The 22,780-nt window shown below is 33.8% G+C and overlaps 1 long non-coding RNA gene across 13 annotated transcripts; it reads right to left on the bottom strand.

Moving 5' to 3' along the window:
* Nucleotides 1-2,855: 2,855 nt before the first annotated feature.
* On the bottom strand, nucleotides 2,856-8,485 carry LOC127742402 (uncharacterized). Of its 13 annotated transcripts, XR_008003621.1 has the most exons (5): nucleotides 7,881-8,485; nucleotides 7,611-7,742; nucleotides 7,300-7,360; nucleotides 5,037-6,692; nucleotides 2,856-4,945 (listed from the first exon to the last, which is right to left on the bottom strand). It is a non-coding gene; the product is annotated as an uncharacterized LOC127742402 (long non-coding RNA). The 13 variants fall into 13 exon arrangements; XR_008003614.1 differs by lacking the exon at nucleotides 7,300-7,360; XR_008003615.1 differs by lacking the exon at nucleotides 7,300-7,360 and having other exon boundaries at nucleotides 8,007-8,485.
* Between the last annotated feature and the right edge of the window lie 14,295 nt (nucleotides 8,486-22,780).

Genomic DNA, 22,780 nt, shown 5'->3' with positions numbered 1-22,780 from the left:
GATTTGGTCGAGCTCTTTGAGAAGAGGTCGGATTTGTCCTGACCTGAAGAGGTCGGTCGACTTGTCAGTAGAACATCCCGAGTCGGACAGCTCGACCCAGGGTATGAACAGGAACCAAAATCAATATTTTTACCCCTTACGTAGCTCTTAAACAGAGGTTTTTAAGTTATATTTTCAGTTGTTTTTCATGCATTGGCATAGAATTTTTGGATTAAAGTGGCTCCCATTAGTTCGGGAGGGTTAGCCAAGATCTTCCATTTTCTTTTTTCTATTTCATTTGATATCTCCAGATATTCTCCGGGTTTCAAATCAAACTTTACTTATAGATTGATTGCTTTGTTTATCAACCATTGAGTGTAATGTTCTTGATGAAATAGGGAACGGAACCAGTGAGTATCATATGATGTAGTGGCTGATTTCTTACCCTTTCTCTTCTTGAACAAATACATCTATGAATGATAATTCAAACCACAAAAGGATATCCGACACCAAAATTAAGATTTTGGATATGATTTGAGAATAAAATATAAAAGAAGAAGAGTGTGTAATGTGTGGAGTGAGTGATGGCTTATGCATGTATTTATAGGGAAACATGAAGTGGGGTGTGCGGTGTGCATGCTATGCAAAGAAAATCAACAAATCAAGAGCTACATGCCAAAGTTTCAACTCTTGAAATTATGAATGCATGTGAGTGCACGTGAAATTTGACAAGAGCAGAGCTTATGAAAGATAAACACATGCATGCTAGATGAGTAATTGAAGTGATGTGTCATGCATGCATGGTAATAACTCTCTTTTATGGTGACAACTCAATTACAAGATCATAAAAAGAAATAAAAAACTGTAAATATGCATGAAACTATTGAAATCCAAACTTAATTTTTGAAAAGTAGGGGAGTGATGTGTCGGGCATTCAAGGCTTGTTTTGCTCCTTGGGAGTGTTTCTATGCCATATGTCGGGGTTCTTTATGTAGCCGACGAGCGTGGCCTATGAGTTATGCTTGGTCGCCGGGCTTCCATGGGTAGCTGCCGAGCGTGCCTTTTTACCATGCATAGAGATGTCGGGCTTATGGAGCATGTCCTCCGGGCATGCATGCCCCAAGTGGAGGGGACACCGGGCTTGCGGACATGTCCGTCGGGCATTCACTCCTCTCCCTTTTTTTCTTGAAATTGAAAAGGTAACGTGAAATAATTGATGATGCATGCCTGAAAAAGAATGTAACTAAGGATGCAATGTAAGTGAAAAGCAAAGAAAAACTAAAACTAACCATGGTTGGGTTGTCTTCCAAAAAGTACTTCTTTAATGTCACTAGCTTAATGTTGGGTCTTTTAGGTCGGGAGTGGGATTGTTTCATGGCACCTTCCGCCAGAGCCATGCTCTATCACTACCAATGCCTCTTTGCCTGTTCTTCTTTTTTAATGAACCTCCAGCAAATGAATCAATAGTAGTTCTTGAGGTTTGAGAAATTCTATCATAAAAGAATTAGATCAGAAGTCATTCGGGTAGGTCATAATGTGAACATTCTCCGAGCAGTTTTTTATACCTTTCTCATGTTTCAGGGAATGATTCACTTTCTTTTTGGGAGAAGGAAGTGATGTCCTTGCTTAATCGGATCAAACTTTCGTTATCTGCTGTCATTCTCTCTTCCTCTTCTCCTTGCATGCAAAAACACACAAAAGATTAAACGTACCTTGTGGAATACAAGAATAAGGAAAGAAGGAAGAAAGAATCTGAACAAAATAATGAAAATACAAGAAAAGAAAGGAATAGAAAATAAAATAAGATATAAGTTAGGATTTAATCGGACATATGCTATCAATCTCAATTAATCCCTGGCAACGGCGCCAAAAATCTTGATGAGCAAAAATTAAAGCTCACGGATACCGACAAGTGTACCAGGTCGTTCAAATAATACCACGATGAGTGGATATTGTTCTCACAAGAATTAACGGATTGATGCAAGCAACGTCTAGTTAAATATCTAATTAGATCGATCAAACCTTAGAAATTGGATTATGGATCTTGAATAAAAGATGAAATAGAGAAGAAGAGAATTGGGAGAATGCTTGAAGTTGAGAAGAAATCAATACATAAGAATGTTGAAGGATTCAGAGATGTTTGATTCTTGTAAGAACAATGCTTATACTTTTTTATTTAATTCATGCAAAAATCTTTTCACAGGAAATTATTTATAGCTAAACCTCAATCCCTTGATGATTTAATTTTCCTAAACTCAATTAATCGCCAATCCCTTGGTCAACAAATTGAGAGAAGAGGTGAAGAATGGTTTCGATTCTTAAGATACACAACCTTCAAGAACTATCATTAGCCAAATTATATCTCACGTAGTCGAACTAGAACTAGATAAATGAAGATTGTGAGATGAGTTTTAAGCTAATTCTGAAATTCATTTTCCCAAATATAAAATTAGAATCCAAGACAGATTAAAATATTTTCCAATAGTTTTAACCCTTATTGATGAAGAACAAAACTCAATCTTGAAAAAGTAAAGAAGCATGAATTAAAATAAAGAAAACACTTACATTATTAAACCTTAAACCAAACAGAGCTCCTAACCTCCAACGGAGAGGTTTAGTGACTCATGATAAAGAAACTAATCCTAATTATGAGAGTGTGATCTTTCCGTCAATATTCTCCTCTATGTGAACAAGGTTCACTTATTTATGTCTTAAGTTTTAAATTCAAAACTAACCCTAATCTTTATCTTTCAGAAAGATAAGATAATTAGCTTCCTACTTTCAAATTCAAATCAAGACCATAATTCAAATCCAATATAGAAACAAATACTAACAACCAAATCTTTATCTTTCTAGAAATAATTAATGATAACCAATCTCTTGAATCTTCAATCTTCGGATGAGATTTAAGGCTTCTAATGATTTGATAATTGAATTTGGGCTTGTTAAGTGGTGAAGAATTGAATCCTAGGAGTGGGGCTTGCATCCTTGAATATGGGCGTAGGCCCAATTGCAACTTCCAGAAAGCTTGGACGCCGGGCTTGTGTTGAGAGAAGTCGGGCGTGGGTGTTAAGAAGGAAGGCATGCCGAGCGTGCATGATCACATGAAGGGGACGCTGGGCTTGCATGTGCTGCCGCCGGGCGTCCATGTTAAGCTGAGGAGGACCATCGGGCATCCCTTGTTTGAATACTTGGGTGTCTAGTTTGGACTCGGTTAAACCGTTCTTGAACTGTATGTGTATTTTCTTGTCAAAAAGCTTTTAATCCTTAATTATTTTCAGCCAAAAACCTTGAAAACACAATAATACTAACACAACTCCAAAATTTTTATTAGTTATGAGAATCCACTAAACATAAGAAATTTGCTTAAAAATCTAAGAAAACTTAAAAAAACATATGAAAAAAAAAACCCTAAAAACAACTTAAGATGATATGTCATCAACTCTTTCTGTTGTGCATCCCCAAGAGGAACAATATCTCATGTGTATATAAACTGGTCTCGTAGGAAGAGTGCTCTGTTACCTTCTCTTGGAGGCAGTGCTATTCGAGATATAATGCCCGACCACACTTAACGATTAGATAGATTGTGATGCAACCAAAAAGAAAATCTTCAACCTAACCACAGTTGGGAATTGAACCGAAGAAAATCCTCAACCTTCTATCCAATCTCCCCCCTCCCCGATACAACATGAAAGGGAATCATCAACCCCTCTTGTCTACCACAACATAAGAGATGGAATCCTCAACCTTACTTGTCTATCTCTGAGTGGGACAAAGCCACCATCCTCGCTGTAGACGGAAAAAATCACCATCCTCACAATATTTATATCTCATTTAACAAGTCTTTTATTTGAGAATGATTTAATAAAATTCATTATGCCCACCTCCAACATATTCAAAGCTTTTAAAATGGTTATTAGACTCCATATGCAGGTTATAGAGGGGTACAGGCTTGCGGAAAAGGCTTAACAATTCAAAATCAGCATTTCGTAATATTCAAGGGAATGGTGCATATTCAGGCATCGTGCATACGTGTGGAACCCAACACTAGTCTCAAAAAAATCTCGTTTTGAGACTAAGAAAATTCAAAAGATCATAACTTTCTCTCCAAAACTCATTTTGACATCGTTCTTTAACGAAATTAAATTAGACATCCCCAATTTTATTTCATCACAAATTTCATTCATTTTCAAGTTCTGAACACCAAGTTATAGTGCTTCAAAGTTCGGCTAAAAATCTGACATAGTACAGATTTTTTTGCACCATTTGAACAAATCCCCAATTTTACACCAATATACATCCATTCTATACCAACTTTGCCAAATTAAAACCTAATTCTATTTCTCATCAATTTCACTATTGTTTCCACCTAACTCCTCATTACATAGCTCACTCAAATCCTAATCTCATCTCATTCTTAAACTTATCCTCATAAAATTTTCCAAACAATGAATAAATAACCACCCCAAATTTAATTTCACATATTCTTTATAAGAATTTCAATTTCAACAATTGGACCAGAACACATCAATGTATTTCAAGCAATAGAAACTCAATCAATCAAGGTCTCTGACCATTTTCATTCAACCTACAACATCATCCAATACCATATTCATCAAAATTCATTCTCAACAATCTAGACAATTAACCACCACCAATCTCAGTTCTAAAGAATTGTCAAATAACCATCACAATTCTCATTTTTAATAATCTAGGCAATTTAACTTAGCAATAATATCATCCCAATTTCACAAATCTAAGCAAGGCAAAAACACTAAACCATCATCAACATTAATTCAACAATATCTTAATGTCAACTATCTTAGGATTTTACATAGTATTACATAATGATTATCCGAAACCAAAACCCGTACCTTAGTTGACGATGATCCCAACCTCTTGAGTCTTTCTCTCCGGCCAATCCAAGCCTCAATCGATTCCTGACTAATCCAAGCTTCAATAAATTCTATACAATTTAATTTTCATTCAAATTACACAAGGTTCATACTAAGGTTTCACACAATTTAAGAGAAAGTAGAGGAAAAGAGTTTCTTTACCTTATTTCACATGAACATGAGTTAAAACCTCGCTAGAATTTGAGTTTGAGCTCCTCCTAAAGCATTAAAATCACAATTTTCAATACCCACACTATCCAAAATGCAAAAACTGAGAAGAATAGAGAAATAAGGTATAGTTTGGAGATTACTCACTGCAAAAATTATATAGCAACGTAGAGGGAGATGAGAGCGATGCATAACTACAAACGGGTCATCGATCGGAGCTTCGATTTATGAGAAAAGTGAATTTGAAAGTAAAAGTAAATAGTATTTGTTTTGGAGTTTCCTTTTCTCCTCTCTCAATCTCGAGCTCTCCCTCTTATTTTTCCCAAGTGTGTGAAATAAGGGATGGAGTCACATCCTTGAATCCTTAAATGAGGAGCATTTTTATCCTTTTACTCATTGGCCCTACCTAGGGCCAATATTTAAAGATATGTGTTACGATTTTTATTTTATTTTATTGTCATTTTTATATTTTTATTTCTCTCATACGCAATACTAGACAGATCTAAGCGTGTAAGTTAATTATGATACTAGTATGTATTTTTTCATAAATAATCATGTTTTCGCACTCCAAATAATTTTCTGAGCTCAAATTTTATCTATAATTTTTTAAATAATAAAATTTAAACTTTTAACCCAGACCGGACATATTAAACACTCTTAGCTCAATTTTAATTATATAATTGGCAAGTAAATTTCTCAGATCTTACAGTCATAGCAAACACTCGTCTTTGTTATTGAGTTCTAGTTAAATACCTAGCAAATTGTTTTGTACAATTCCTAGCCAGGTACCCAAGTTCTCCACAAGTGTTTTTATAATATGAAAATGCAATTTGACAACACAAATTAGCCTGAAGATATTGACAAAAAGATCATTATAGCAGGGCAAATAAGAAAGTAGGAATTGTATCTTTCCATTTTCTTAACTGAAAGTCTATAACCTATAAAGTATGAATATAAAAAGTAGAACCCAGATATGAATTAAAGCCTTTATTTGCTTTCTAAATCTAAATTCATCACGAGCCTTCATAGCCTTTAAACCTGTCCGTATTATTATTGCAGACGATCATACACTTAAGAAAGGTTTTCTAGCAATGTATCCTTTGAAGTTCTTTTCTATTTTCAGAGCTGCTGCTTCACGACGTAACTGCTTATAGAGCTTTTAGGCCAATATTCCTATTTATCATTGAAAAGAACCAGATGAATATATAAATTCAAGAATAGAAACTTAACATAGCCAACCCATAATGAAAAAGAAATTTACTTTCGAAAAGCTAGACATATAATTGCTTTCCACCATTAAGGTTCTAATTATTAGGAAGATTAGCATAAAGGAGACATCTTAAAGTTTGCCAATCTAGTATCAGTACTGAAAGATAAATGAACCCTTACAAAGGATGTGTCTATATAATATCTACTAAGAAAAAAAGCTTGTACTTACAAGGGACTAATTAAGGTTATGAACTACTAAACAAGTATATTTAGAGAGAATACAGGGTACCTCGCAATACGCAACTATTTGGATTCCTTGCATGCAATATGTGTATGTATTTGCCTTTGAAGGACTCTAGTTGGCTTTCCAAGAACCTCTGCTCTTCTTGCATCCAACTCACCCATTTGACTAGCTCTTAGGAAAATTTTTGTCTTGCCTATCTGGTAAACCATCAAAAAAGCTGTATGACTTCGTAGTTTATAAGATTCATTCATATAGATAGATTCCCTAGATGCAATAGGTATTACTTTTGGCATAAAAATTATAGCCACTTCTCAAAAATTCAATATTCATTTGAAGTTTAGAAAAATACAAACAAGTAACACAACAAATACTGTCATTTAAGTTTGCACAATAGGCAAAATTATGTTTGTGCCACTGGGTTGCTATTTCTACATATTATTATAAAAGTGATATGCCTAATGTAGTCTGCATTAAATATTCCAAGGTTGTCTCAAAAAAACCTATTATAAACCTTTTTAAGAAATTTGGATACTCTTAAGTCTGAACCCATCAATATCATAGCTATTTTCTCTTCAAATAAGATAAATCATTATTGCTGCATGTGCTTGGTGGTGGACTGACCACCATTTATGCATCAGGAATAATTAAGAGTCAGTATATGTACGTAGAGTACCATGTGCTTTGGGGATTTAACTCCACTAAATAAAACAAAATCAGGCTTGGCTCCTAGATCCTAGTTTCCCAAATTAATCCTCCCCGATGTACCCTCATCAGCAAATTAAGTTATAGGAAATACCGAATCACCTGATAGTCTTTCATACCCATCTTATCTAGTATCATTTGGCAAGCAACTTTGTCATCACAGCTAATAAGAAAAAAGTAGAACAATACAAAAAATAATAAGAAAAAAATGTAACAAAGCAAGATATAGGAGTTAAAATCATAGATGACATAGTAGAGTAACTTTCTAGATATCATAAGAATACAAGAACAAGAACACCTTGAAAGCAACAATCACAAAATCATGAAATGTAAATCAGAGCCAAATATATTTTGCTTCTTTTACACAATTGTATAATGAAACTGAAGACAAATAATACCATGTTAATACTCACACCACATCGCAATTGTTGGTTGATATTGAGATTTCCAAAAATAGCGGGCTTGAGAACATTGTTTGGCCTGACACATCTGATGTAATGAGGTTCTGTTGAATTTAAGGTTTCCATCAAAGATCGAAGTTGTAACTGCATTTTTCAAAAATTGTTATTCACTAATTCTAATTCATGAAAATAAAAAGCCTAGATATACAACAGAGGAGTTTTAAAGACTACATAAAAATGAGGTATAAAAAGCACAGAAAGAGTTGTAAAAATTAATAATACCTTGAAACGAGATCCAATTGAAGAAAACTTTGAAGATTTTTATAATAGAATTACATAAAATGAACAGAACATTGACAAAATCATAATAAAGCAGAGTAGAGTCAATCTAGTTATGCTAGCACACACTTGAGAAGTTCAGCAGTCGTATTAAGATGGAATCTAGATTTCTCATCCTTGATGATAGAAGAGACAATCTCCTCTCCTTTTGCAAATTCATAGTGAAAAAACAAGGAAGAAAAGAATGAAAGGAGGTACTTCAGAATAGATTTGATCAAAATCAGCAAGTTGGAGTTCTTTCACATAAAGCTTGCCATCTCTATCTCTGTAATAAAACCCTAAATTGTTTTGAGAACAGAATAGATACAGTTGCAAGAGAATCAATGTAATTGGACGGGATAGAAAACGGCGTCGAGAGGGTGACAAAATTCATCGGTGTCGAAACTGAAAGAGAGAGATTGGGGAACGGGTGTGACAGAAAGATTGAGAAAGGGCTGTGATGGAGCTTCGGGCAACGGCAGTGCAAGGGCGAGAGTCATCGCTGATGAAGAATTTGGAGGGGATGGGCGAGGAGTGCCGCCGATGAAGGATGGGGGTGTTTTGTGAAATAAAGAGCAGAACGGGAACCAAACTCTTATTTTAATATTTTCAACGGAATATTTTAAATTACAGATAGATTTTTTGTCTGTAATAATTTAATAAAATGCAGTATTTTTTTCATTTAAATACCGATGGATTTTCTGTCGGTAACTATTTTTCACACAAAAAAAACTAATTTTTTTGATAAAATTATCGATAGTTTCTTTTTTCTGTCTATAATTTATGTTAATTTATTTTCCTTTGTTTCTGAGAAAAATTCTCTTGAAAAATTTGTCTGTATTTCTGTGGGATAAAATCTATCAAAAATATTCGTCTGTAATAAGTAGTTTTCTAGAAGTGAGAGGAGAATAAGAAAAAAAAATACAGTAACAATCGTAGCAATAGAAGAAGGATGAGGAGGAGGAGAAAATCGGCAAAGAAGAAAAAGAAACACAAAAAAAAGTGCATAATTTATGGGCACATTATGTGAGTAATTTTTATTGAATTAGAGTCAATTTAATTGAATTTAGTTACTAAAAATACTAGTACATATAGCAGCTGAAATAATATTAAACAACATTTTGGACTAATATTTTAGTTTTATACTATTAGAATATATAATTTAGATTTAGGGTTTAAAATTGACCAAAATGTTGACAAAAAAATTATTAGTCATATAATATTATTTTAATTGATTTACAAAAATATATTTTAAAATAAATAAAATAAATATTAATTTTTCTTGATGAGAAAAGACTTGTTAACTAATTCTTTTTTGAATCCCGCTACAGAACTAATGTGGTATCTATATAATATGTACAATAGACAATTTATTTGACCCAATTAAAACTAAAATAAAAAATAGACCCACTTTTTTTAACCTATTGTCACAAAACCTTTCAGTTTCACTTTAATTCTAACATCTAATTCTAATTTCAAATTTCACCCCATACCTTCTTTGTGAACCGACGGCAACCCTCTCAACCCCACCGTCACCACATCTTATAACCATCTCACCGCAACGGCACTGATTGACCCCGCACCTTCCTCAGCGCCTTGCACCCACCGATTGCTCACCCTTATGCGCGAGCATCTTCGGTCGCCAGCAGCAGCAAGGACGGTCCCCCACGGTGCTCTTCGTCGCGATACACGGGTGCAGTTCGCCGGCAGGCCTCAATGTCGGCTGGGTCGCTGCTCAAATCAGTGCCAGTACTGGAACCCTGTGTTCACACCCTGCGGCCTCCATCCTCCGTCCAAGCCCCTTACGTCAACGTCGTTGTTGTTGCGACCCACGAGCACCTTGCGTTGTCGGGAATGTACGGGAGGTTAGTGAGTATCCTAATGCGATTATAACTATTTGTGTTGCTGCTAGTTGTACATGCAATAAATCTGCCAAACTGTTTGATTTTTCATAACGAAGAACTTCATTGTTGCAAATTTCACTGGATTGGAACATGTAGAATAAGTTCTGTTGTACTTGTTTGCTGTTGATTTAATCTTGGTGCGCGAAGTTATTCAAAGATTTCTTGTCTTTTCTATAGAAGTTGCAGAAGCATAGTTAAACAAGGGCTTTCCTTTATAGAGTGTCAACAACAATGCACCCCGTATGCACACCAATGTCCCAAGAATCTTTGTCCTCCCACTCTTGCACTTGATGTTCACACTCTCTAACCTGTAGTACAATGAAAGAATCAACATACAATGATTATTCAATAATATATACAGAGAAGCGAAGGTGACTGCATGATAGATTATAGAAAACAAAGATAATATAACAAATATAATTATGTGTAATTAAGGTGACGTGTGCATATGTATATACTCAAATGGAAATGCCATAATGAACGTGATCACAGGCACCATGTTGATGAATGCACAAGCAAAGGTAGCAAAAGTATATTGGATCCCCAACAGGAAGAAATATTGTGTCACTGATGCCCTACAAACAAAATCATTCATTCATTCACTCCAATCATGTTAAGAAATAGAATTTGATATATATTGATGACTAACCCCACAATGGCACCGAAGAAGATGTAACATAAGGAAACCAGCCACATCCACAATCTGTTGACATAAGTCTAATATTTAAAACTCTAGCCATTGTGTACACAAGCATAGCAATCAAGTAACTCAGCCAAATTTTTCAATCACCAATCTAAACAATTTAAGAAAACAATTAGTAACTTGTACGCAATTAAATATGTGCTCAAGTGTTCAACAAACTCACAATTCATAGAGCATATGATGCAAAAAAAATCAATTACTTAGCATAAAAAAAAAGAATCACTAGAATGGAAACTATAACACCCTAACTACCAAATCTCACGCTTCCGGCTGTGTTACTATGATAGCTCGGACATTACGACGACACTTATACTATTTAGTACTAAAATATGAGCATGTTTAAAACTTTAAACTGCAATACCGATCCAAAAATACTTTTGTTATGTAACGTACATCCATACATACAATACAACTTACAAAAGCTCTCAAAGAGTACACACCCAATACAATTCCTATCCCTCTTACAGAAGTATAAAGATAAAGGGGAGGGAACAAAATATAACTAAAGCAATACAGAGCATCTCAATGTTAACTAAATAAACTCTTCGTGACTTCAGCGTCCATATCCTGAAAGGGAAAAATTGTAGGAGGTGAGAACATCATCCTCGAAAGGGTTCTCAGTAGAGGGTTTTTGGAAATTACTGTAATAGGATACGTGAAAGTAAACCGTACTAGTGATTAATAATCGTCTTATGCCTCTTTTCAAATACAACGGTTTACAGTAAAAGTAAAGTCGGAAATCTTTTCTGAAAGAGAAACTGTTCAATTCTCAAAAACTCAAAAGCCTTTCAAAAAGATTTATCTATGCTGAACCAAAATAGCCTTTCATATTTTTCCAAACCAGAAACACAAAACCGAAACCAACCATCAGCCCATCTCATTTCAACCACGGCCCTAGGCCCAAACAATCCAACAACAACCAATCCACCACAATTCAACAGAGTTTCAGTCGCAAACACAAGTAGGAAGGTTCAAGCACAAACAAACAGTTACAGCAAGTAGAATAATTAGCAGTTAATCACAAGTAATCACAAAGGCAAACCAAGTACAATATGCACACCCAAACAATGTCACATAGATGCATATGATGCATGCTTGTCCTAGTGGCTGATGATATCATCTGTCGGTTATAGAGCCAACCCGACAAGTCTTGGTAGCTAACTATTGAACTGTCCCTCTATCGCGCATTCCCAACTCGAGTTATTCTCCATCATCATCATGATCATAATCATAATCCATATCCAACACCCTCACTGATGTATATTCACGGGGGCAACCTCATTCGGGACTTTCACAGTACCCGGTCACACTTACGATATAGGGTCAGCAGAGTCTCGAATCTCCACCTGGAGCACGTGGTGGCTAGCCACTACTTTCTTCCAGGAAAATTTGTGTCTCCGATAGTGGAAGTGCAAATCACAATTACCAATAATTCAGCATATATGCATTCATCCTCAGCCATGAATCAATATTCATCTCAGCCATCCGGCTTAAGTTCATAATTCATAGTCAGCCAACCGGCTCACAACATATTTCGCAATCAGCCATGATTCATTATCATACACAGCCATTCCGATTCATAATAAAATAGCACTTCCACCATTCAATATCATCAAATTCATAAAATTGGCATTTAAGCCATAAATCACTTTTTCTCAATTCATTTCACTTTGAAATCGAATTTCAACTCTTTTCAGGCTTGGCTTTAAAGTTTTCATTTCTCAAATCATCTCAGGCTAATAAGCCACTCTTACACAAGGTAAGTTTCCCTTTTTGAAAACAAAGCCACCCTCGGTATTATCTTTTCAAAACTTTCAAAATCATGGCAAGTTAAAGACTTATTTTGAAATATTCAAAATCATCCATCCAACAATGGGATTTTATAACAAAAGTTCCTCGGCAGAGTCTCAAGTCTTCAGGGGAGAATAACATAACTCATTTCGTCAAATTCACTTAAAATCATTAAAACCTTGACTTCCTGATTTAAGTAATAAAATAGGATCTAAGGCAAACCGAGTTATGTAATCAATTACTCCTTTCAAAGCCATTTCCTTTACTTAAACAAAACCAGCTTCAATTCCATGATTAAATCTGAAGCGTTTCAAACTGCTAAGAGAATCATTTTTGTTGTGTTAAACTAGAGTTCAAAGGAAACTCTGAGGCTTATTTAAAACGTCAGAATAATGAGATTCATCAATCGAAATCCAAATCCTTTTAAAATCATGAAAACTCTTCCAAGGACAATCTTTATGTTTAATAGAGAAAAACATAAACCCGTTTTTACCTTTTAAAATAGCCTCAAGGCAAAATTCTCTTTCGAATGACTTGCACCCAAAGATATACTATTTTTCTTAGTAAATAAGGAGAAATCATAATTCTCTTTTCAATAATTCTTTCAAAGCGTAACTTCATCACTTTCATAATTGTTCTAAGTAAAGATAAAAAAGAAGCCTTAAATTCACAATCCTCCAAGTAAATAGGAAAGGCATTAAACTCATAATTTCCCAAAATAACATTTCAAATAAAGACTCAAATTTTATAAAAATTTCGGCTGCATCTTCCCTAAACTTGGACTTTGCCATTCAGTTCGGGTCCCAACTAAACTGTTCCACAATCCTTTTCAACAGTTCAAAACCAGAAATCAATTCAAAAGCAAGCTAAATACAACAATCATCTCATTTTCATATCTTAAGGAAACCGTTTGAAAATTAAACCATTATCAACCGATTAAACTCGTTTCCAAAGCTTTAAAAAAATAGTTCAGCAACAATCCATTCATCAAAACCAAATAATAATCCATTCAAACATATAATTACATTCATCCAAGACCATCAACATCACATAAGGCTTATAAAATTACCAAATGTACATTGTTTCACATCAGTATCCATATGTAATAATTCCAATATATAAAATATAGTTTTCGGAAAGCACCCCTACCTCAATCGTCGAAACTCGAAAACTCTAAAACTCATCACAACTTGTTTCTTCTTGGCCCGCAACTGCGGCAGCCGCAACCTCAGCTCCACCATTTTCTCAGCAACCATAACAACTTTACTCGCAACATATAACAATCAAGACTTTGCCCCACGTTACTAAAATTCATATTCACTAACCAACCATAACAAAATACTAACGCGAGGCTTTCAAAATAGAAATACTCACTGAATTAATAAAACGAAGCAGCCGCAACTCCAAATCGACCCGGTAGCGGCTCCGTCAATAACTTTCGAGCAACAGCGGCGGCCCGAATCTCTGATAATATGAGCAGTACCACCACGCAGTATCAACAATCTTTCCGGAATTCCAAAAGGAGAAGCCAAAAATTTAAAACCCTTACCAGCAAAGGTTCCCCGCGACGGCTGCGAGGCTTCCCGGCAACCAGGCACGGCGGCGTGGTTCCCTCCTCCTCCGGCAGCGACACTCGCAGCGACAACCTCCCCATTTTCTCTCTCCCACTCAGGTTCCTCTTCCCGGCAACCCTAACAACGGCAGCAGCGCTAAAATGGTGACCAAGACATCAACCGAATAGAGCCGAATCCAAACGGCAGTTCTAACTAATTTCGGCGACCTTCTAGTGGCAGCACCGAGGGTATCTACGGCAGAAATGGAGGCAGCAGCATTGACCAGAACATCAGAAATGGAGGGGATTCATCTTGTTTCCCCCTCACCAGCAGCAGCAACAACCGGCGTCTTCAGTTGCGATGGAGACACGGCGACGGCACTCCCCCTCCGACTCGGCTTGACGGCGGCACTGAGGCTCGGAAATGGCGACGCGGTGGTGGCGCTGGTTTCCCTCGGTGACGATTGCAGGGACCGCAGCAGCAGCGTGACTCCTCCTCCCCCTTCGCATCTCTCTCTGTCTGATCTCTCTCTTTCGTCCTCTGGCGTGGGTGGCTGACACGGCGGCAAGGCGGGCTGCGATGAGGCGCAGCAAGATGCACGGCGGCGCCAAGCCCTTCTTTGTTTCTTTCTTTCTTCTTTCTTTCACGGGTGAAATGAACTGTGGCATGTGTGGTTTGCTGAGGTGAAACGGCGCTGAGGAGAGGGTAGCTGGGTTAGGGTTTCGGTGGCTAAGTGTTGCCTTTGGTGAGGTGTGTGAAAATTAGGGTTAGGGGCAAATTGGTAATTTCAAATAAAATTGGGAATAATATGGTAATCGAAACCCAAATTAAATCCAACATTAATCATATATAGAAAAATACTATTTGCTCATCAATTTTACAATTTATTTTCAATAAAATGTTCAAATCTAAAAATTAGAAATAATATACTTAATTTCTTCATTTACCAAAATAGTAGTATTAATATCTTAAAATATAAATTATTTAGTCCAAATCATATAAAATTCCTATTATTTCATAACTGTCAAATTTATAATTTAAATATAGAAAATAATCCAATAATTATAAAATTGGATAATAACTATAACTTATTTCAATTTTAATAAATCAAAACTTGCTTTAATTATCTTTAATAAGATAATTTCTGAAATTAAAGCTACAGAAATACTGAATTTGAAATTAGCTCATGATGGCCCCCTTTTTCAAAAGTTTTGGGTCTTACATTCTACCCACCTTATAAAAATTTTTGTCCTCGAAAATTGATACAAAACGAAAGAAATTTCATAACAGTTCACTCTTGAACACATTTTAGGAAGAAGCAAAAATATCTCAACATATAAACATATATACGGTTTTCAAAGGATACAAGGGTAGGAGTAGTGTGATTGCAAGGCAAACGTTGCAAGGTAGGCTCAATGCCAAAGATAACATGGTTCAAACATGTGATAGTAAAGCAAGACATCGAGGCTATAAAACAGGATGGGGTTAAAACGACATGCTTAACATCCGCACACTAATCTCATATCAACCTCAAAGCTTCAACTTTCTAACTCCATCAAACACTTTACAATCCATATATTCGATCTTAAGCCTGACAACCGCAAACCCATTCGCAAGGAACAAAACACCCACAACTCATAATGTTGCACACCTACCGCTTCTACTTCCGTCTACACATATCACGTCTTAAAGAACTAACGCATCACGTTACTGCGTCTATAAATTGCACGTGACATCAAAACAATTCTCGAGTCTACTCAGAAAGATACAAGATTCAGAAAGGAGAGATAAATGTCAAAGATAATACTCATAGATTTGAGAGAATGTATCTAATTCTAGATAAACAAGGATGCTCAAGCAATGAAGTTTGCTAGAAGCCATTCAATTGACAACTTCAAAAATAACCCTTGGATCAAGGAAATTCAATAGGATCAACAAGAAGAAAATCAGCGCATTAGTTTGAACAAATTCAAGCTGAGTCGAAGAAGTATGAGGTTTATAGAGAAGAATTTCCCAAACCAAAGACAAAGCTCACAGAACTTCAAGAACGCGATTAAAAACTCTTTCGTTCATAAAAGAATCGAAAGCTTGTAGGAAAATCACCTCGCAGTCTAAAAGAAGAGTTAAGCAACAAGCTTTCTTCAAGAGAGAAATAAAAGCATAAACGTGGTTTTGCTTTAATACCATTTTCATATTGGAGTAGCTTATGTAGAGTTTTAGAAACAAAATGCACACGGGTTTGGCTAAGAGCTAAAATATTTCCTCAAATATTTTAGAAAGATAGTTAGGTGCACAATCTTAACCAAAAGTAGTCATAAAATTCGGAAGAGAAATCAGATGCTTGTTCAAAAATTCCCAAAGTCCATATTCAAACAAGCGAGTATAAAAATTTTAGCAAGGACGAAAAGGAAAGTTAAACTCTATTTAGAAAAGAAAATCCGGGGGTAAAAGTTTGCTTATAAATTGGTAAAGGAAGTAAGTGGTGCGTTACAAACGGACAGGTTTCCACTAAACAAGGAAGCTTCTCAAAACTTCATCTAAAATGGCGCATGCCAACTTTAAATTAACTTTGTCAAAATTGAACAATAGTTTCAATTAAAATCAGGCAACAGAAAATAAATTTAGTTTAAAAATTCTTCAAAGAGAATTTAAAACTTCAAAAAGTTCGAAACAAGAATCCAAAAGTATACTTGAAATCACCATCTCAGAAAGATACTCAAGAAAATTAGGATGTACTTAAAAAGGTGATGCTGGAGCATCTATTAGGTTATTAGAAATATTAATTAAAGTAGTCTAGTTTAGCATATATTATTATATTGTGTTATGAGTTAGTCCCACATCGTTCGAGTCATGAAGGCTCCCCCTCCCCTACTAATATAAATATGCGCATGTACCCCTTTTTATTCATCAGAGTTGAATTGATTTAGTATATATTTAAATAAGTTGTGTTCTTATTTTTCTCTAAACTCTTTGAGAGTAAGAGGTGCATCATTGGCTTAGCCAACCAAGGTGGGTGATAAATCACTATTTTATGATTTATCTTGTACTAAATTGAGTGGTTTTTATTAGCTTTTTACCCACTTATTCATATAATTTGCATGTATTTACAATTCCTTCCTAAATTTGTGCTATGTTTGCAAACTTGCTTCTTAGAGATCTTTTAATTATGTATTTTAATTCTCCTCTATACCATTCGATACCGTGATCCGTGTGTTAAGTGTTTCAGGCTTCATAGGGCAGGAATGGCTTGGAGAATGGAGAGGAAGCTTGCAAAAATAGAAGGAATACAAGAAATTGAGGAGATGACCAGCGAGAAGCGACGCGGACGCATGGCTCACGCGACCGCGCGAAATGGAGAAAATCACAGCAATGCACTCGCGTGCCTGACACGAACACGTGGATTGGAAGCTGCATGAGTGACGCGAACGCGTGGATGACGCGTACGTGTGGCAAGGAAAAACGCTGAATGACGCGCACGCGTGGACGACGCGTACGCATGACATGCACGGTCTGCAAAATTAATAGAAAATGCTGGGGGCGATTTCGGGCCGCGTTTTGACCCAGATTTCGGCCCAGAAACACAGATTAAAGTCAAGAAACATGCAGAGACTCAAGAGATCAGATCATACACACAATTTTAGGTTTAGATGTAGTTTTTAGAGAGAGAGGTTCTCTCATCTCTCTTAGAATTTAGGATTAGGATTCCTCTTAAAGGAATTAGGATTTCTTCTTCTCAATTTTCAGGTTCAATGTTCCTTTTACTTAATTTCTCAATTTGGTTTATGAACTCTTTATGTTTGGATTGATTTTCTTTTATTAATGCAATTTGAGATATTTCATATATATGATTTTTATTTAGCTTTCTACATTCTTGGCTTTGGTTGATTAATTAGTAACTCTTGAGTTGTCAGACTCATTGTGATTGATAATTGATATCTTTGCTGATTGATTTAGATTTCTATAATTCTAGTCTTTCCTTAGGAGTTGACTAGGACTTTAGGTGTTAATTTAATTTAACCACTTGACTTAATGGGAGCAAAATATAATTCTCATCACCATTGATAAGGACAACTAGGATAGGAATTCTAATTCTTATACCTCGCCAAGAGTTTTCTTAATTATTAATTTATTTTTCTTGCTATTTAAATTATTTGTTCTCTATTTCAAAAACCCAAAAATATATCTTTTTCCATAACCAATAATAAATCATACTTCCCTGCAATTTCTTGAGAAGACGACCTGAGGTTTGAATACTTCGGTTATTTATTTTTATTGGGTTTGCTTAAGTGACAAACAAAACTTTTGTACAAAAGGATTCTCTGTTGGTTTAGAAACTATACTTACAACGCGATTATATTTTTATATTTCTTTACCGATAGAAAATCCGATCGTCAGTGGGTTCTTGGCTACCTTCACCATAGTGGGGTTGTTAACCTCGCCAAGATTGGTGACCAAAGCGGACGTCCCGGCGTCAAAAGGAGTCAAGCCACACAAGAAAGGATCTTAAATCAAGATAGTTCAAACAAGATCCACTAGTCATGAGACATCAACAAGCTTTCAATTGATTCAAAAGAATACAAAGTTATAGGAAAAGACAACTCAACCATCAGAAATTTCTAAAGGAGAAATCTTTGATTAAGAACTCTTGTAGAGACAATAAGAGGATAAACGATGTACTAATTTTGAAACGAATCAAACTGACTCACATAAGAATGAGATTCACAAGAGAGGAAAAATCAAGATCAATGGTAATGTTCACAAGATGTAAAAGATTAGTTAAAAACAAAGTCAAGCGTGACATTCATGGAGATGGAAGGCTTAAGAGAGACTTTAGTCCATTCATAAGAAGAAAGCTATGAGTCCAACATTTTCAAAAGAAACAGCAATGGCATAAACAAGATAGCATGCTAAACCAAACTCAAATCAAAATAAATTAAGTAAAGTTTATCAAATGAAACTCAATCGAAATAAAAGCGAAAAATTCTTCCTTTCCAGAATTTTGAAAAATACCCAAATACATAATCAAATGAAGATGTGCATTGGAACTATAGTAAAATTACTAGAAAGTCAAATTGTAATTTAAAGTAAATGCAGTTCCGCAAACCAGTAAAAGTACAGACGAGGTATTAGAAATAAATAGTTGTTAAACTGTATAAGAAATCTTCAAAGTTCCACATATAGATAAGTGTATATCTAGTCAACAGCAATTTTTATAAAAATCTCAAAATTGGCTGTAATCATTGTCAAATAAGAGGAAAACTGAATCAACAAGTTCTCTAAGAATGGACTCGAAATCCGGAGTTAAAAAGGCTCAGTGCATTAAGACAAGTTCAAAACTTTATCAAAGCATACGTGAATCAAAAGAACTCAAACAGAGAAAGATAGTTGCAATAAGGACTGCAAACAAGCATATGCAATTAAGATCGAACAAGAATGCATATGAATAGAGGAATAGAGTTGAAAAATCAAACTACCTTTCTAAAGGATTAGCAAAAAAGAATTTCAAGTTAGGACATGAAAGAAAAGGTCGACTAGAACAAAATTCAAGACACACAACTGAATAGCCTCGAGAAATAGTTTTCAACGTTCCCAAAATCCGCGATTCGCTTTACTCAAAACTCGTATAACATCTATGATAACCCATCAGTACTTGCATATACATAATTTACTAGTATTAAGCCGGCCAAACTTAATATTAGGAATTATGTAATGCCAGACTAATAGCGTTAATCAATAGATCGCCATGTGCATAAAGTTCTAATTCTCGTCATTAGACAAGACCATAGTTGGTCCATTTCTCAGGCTCTATAGGAAAGACCGCTCTGATACCATAATGTAACAGCCCAGACCACCTGCTAGCACGATATTGTCCGCTTTGGCACACAAGGCCTCATGGTTTTGCCTTGGACGATAGGGATGATAGCCGAAACCTCCCACACTCACTCGTCAAAACGCGTCATGTTAGGGAGAGGTATTCACACCCTTATAAGGCATGCTCCGTTCCCCTCCCCAATCGATGTGGGACCTTACATCCTCGACCGTTAAACCTCACATATTTTATTCAAAAACTAACACAATGACAGTCCCAAATCAGCCTCATTATCACAGTTTGGACAGTACAAACATGACCAAATCACAAGTTTAATCACATATAGCAATATATCAACAAAATTTAATATAAAGTCAATCAAACTCCATCAATAATCAATCACAAAAATCATTCATTTATCCAACACAAATTTAATTAGTGAGAATTTATCGAAATCCTACTTCCGTGTGAATCAAAATACTCGAAACTCCGGAGAAGCTTTCTGACCGAGCTGCTAAAGAAGAGAATGTCAAAAATCGTCCGTGCCTCCTAGAACTCCAATTGGCCGAACTCAAAGAGTAAAAAAATTACGTCACCATCAACTTCCACTGATCAAAAGTGATACCAATGTATAAAAAATGAAGATACAAATATTTTTATCAGATTAAATTTTTTATTGAAGTTACGAATCGCAAAAACTCGAAACCGAAAAATTCAGAAGTTTCATGGTTCTCTTCACCCACTCTCTCGGTCACTCTCTTTCTTTTCTTTCTCAAGTTCCATTCGGTCATGAATGAAACAAATGAAATAAGATGATGATGACGATGGGGATTAGTGAAATAAAGATAAGGCAAACTCATATAAAAAGAAAAGAAATATACGAGGATTTATATTGATAATGTGCTAATGTTTTCCTACAATATGAAATTGATGTGAATTAATAGTGGGGTCACGTTAATGGAACGGTAAATATAAAACTCAACATAATTTTATATGAAGTATATATATGTATATATGTGTCATGCTTATAAACATATATATGTATTCATATAAGCCACTTGGCTTTCTTTCTCGTTTCTCTTGATGGCTTGGCCAAAAAGAAAGAAACCAAAGAAATCATATTAAATAGTGCTGATTTAATGTTAGTTGCTAATAAAAGTGGGCCAATGAATAATAAATTTAAGTAATAATAATAATAATAATAATCAAGTTATATTTTTGTCTATTAAAATAATTTTTAATGTTACGATTTGAATGTGGAGTTTTTTTTTTATTTTATTAAGTCAATTATTCTAGAGTTTATTGTCTATATTGTTCACTTTTTGATGTTGTAACTACTCAAGTTAATTAATTACTTGATTCATTGAACTAGATGTGTACTTAGCTTGAACCATGATCAAATAAAGTGTGATTTGAAAGAGTAAACATTCAATCCTATTCTTTATCATTATTTCGAAGGACAAAATATTCTTTTAATAAAAAAAAAGTTTAATTTGATCTTTGTCTTTTAACATTTTAGGATAATGTGATTCTTTGTTATTTTTGTAAGTTAATTTATAACGAAAATTACTTAGGTGACAGATTTTAGGTGACAGATTTATGTAATGACTTAGCATGTAAGTGTTATATTATTATTGTCAAATTAATAAGAGATCTATTTGTTCTTAACTTTAAATTAGTAACGAATTTATTTGTCTTTATTCATTTAGATAAAATAATGTCGTATTGATGTTAAATTGGTCAAAGACCTATTTATTAAGAATCTATTTGTTTTAAAAAAAATTGATACAATTTTTTTAAAATTAACTTTTTATTGCTATGATATTTATTATATTAATATTTTTTTAATAAATTATTAAATACATGGTATAATAAGTATAAATTAATTAATAAATTATTCAAATTTAAAAATATTATTTATTATAAAACTAAGTAAATAATTCTCAGTATAATTTTTAAATCTATAAATAAAAAATTATGCAATTAAGAACAAAAAATATTAGTAAAAATTAAAATACAATTAATAAATTAGTAATATAATTTTAAAAATAATTTTATAATATATTACTACTTAATACATGAATGGATTATTAGACCGTAAATAAGTAACATTTTTAATATTCAAACAATAGTAATTTTTTATTTTTATATTTTTATAAAAATATTTAAATCTACTAAAAACAAATTGCTAAAATTACACCATAAAAAACTATGAAGAGTGACATCAAGTCAACAAGATGAGTAACACATGTTTTATAAAGGTTAGTTAGTTTTTAACAATACTATTATTTTACATATATAAATTTACAACTAATTAATTATTATATATTGCTATACAAACAAACAATTCTTAAAGTTCATTATAAATTATAACTCCTTATTTTAGTTATTACTATATAGATAATTGAATTTTAACAATGTACAAAAAATTTAATTAATCTTTATTATTCCTTATAATGTTAAATCTTCCACACACACATATGTGTGTGTGTTTTATTTTAATTAATACTAGTAGATGAGAAATTAAGTTTGCCATTACTAAAAAAAATTTGTGTCAATCAAAGCCTAATATAAATATTATAATAATAATAATAATAATAATTATATATGCCACGTATGTCAAAAAATATATTAATGTGTTCACTAATTTATAAATTATTTTTCAATTTTTATTAATATTCTTTGATCTTAATTGCATAATTTTTTATTTATATATATTTAAAAAATACATTAAAATTATTTTTTAATAGTAAATAATAAATTTATTAATTAATTTATATATACTTATTATATCGTACATTCAATAATTTATCAAAAAATATTAATATAATGAATATTATAGTAATAAAAAGTTAACCTTAAAAATTATTATATTATTTTTTTAAGCTAAATAAATTTCTGACCCATTTAACATCAAAACACGTCATTTTGTTTAAATGAATAAAAATAATAGATTCATGAACAATTTAAACTTAGGAACAAATAAATTCTTAATCAATTTAACTATGACAACATGACTCTTAATATGCTAACTCATCACTCTAATATATCACCTAAATAAATAATTTTCATTAGAAATTAATGATAAAAATGATAGAGAGATC

Source organism: Arachis duranensis, chromosome 10, assembly GCF_000817695.3.
Source record: "Arachis duranensis cultivar V14167 chromosome 10, aradu.V14167.gnm2.J7QH, whole genome shotgun sequence".
Taxonomy (NCBI): Eukaryota; Viridiplantae; Streptophyta; class Magnoliopsida; order Fabales; family Fabaceae; genus Arachis; species Arachis duranensis.
The sequence above is the reverse complement of the archived record's forward strand: the minus strand, read 5'-3'. Positions and strand labels throughout refer to the sequence as shown.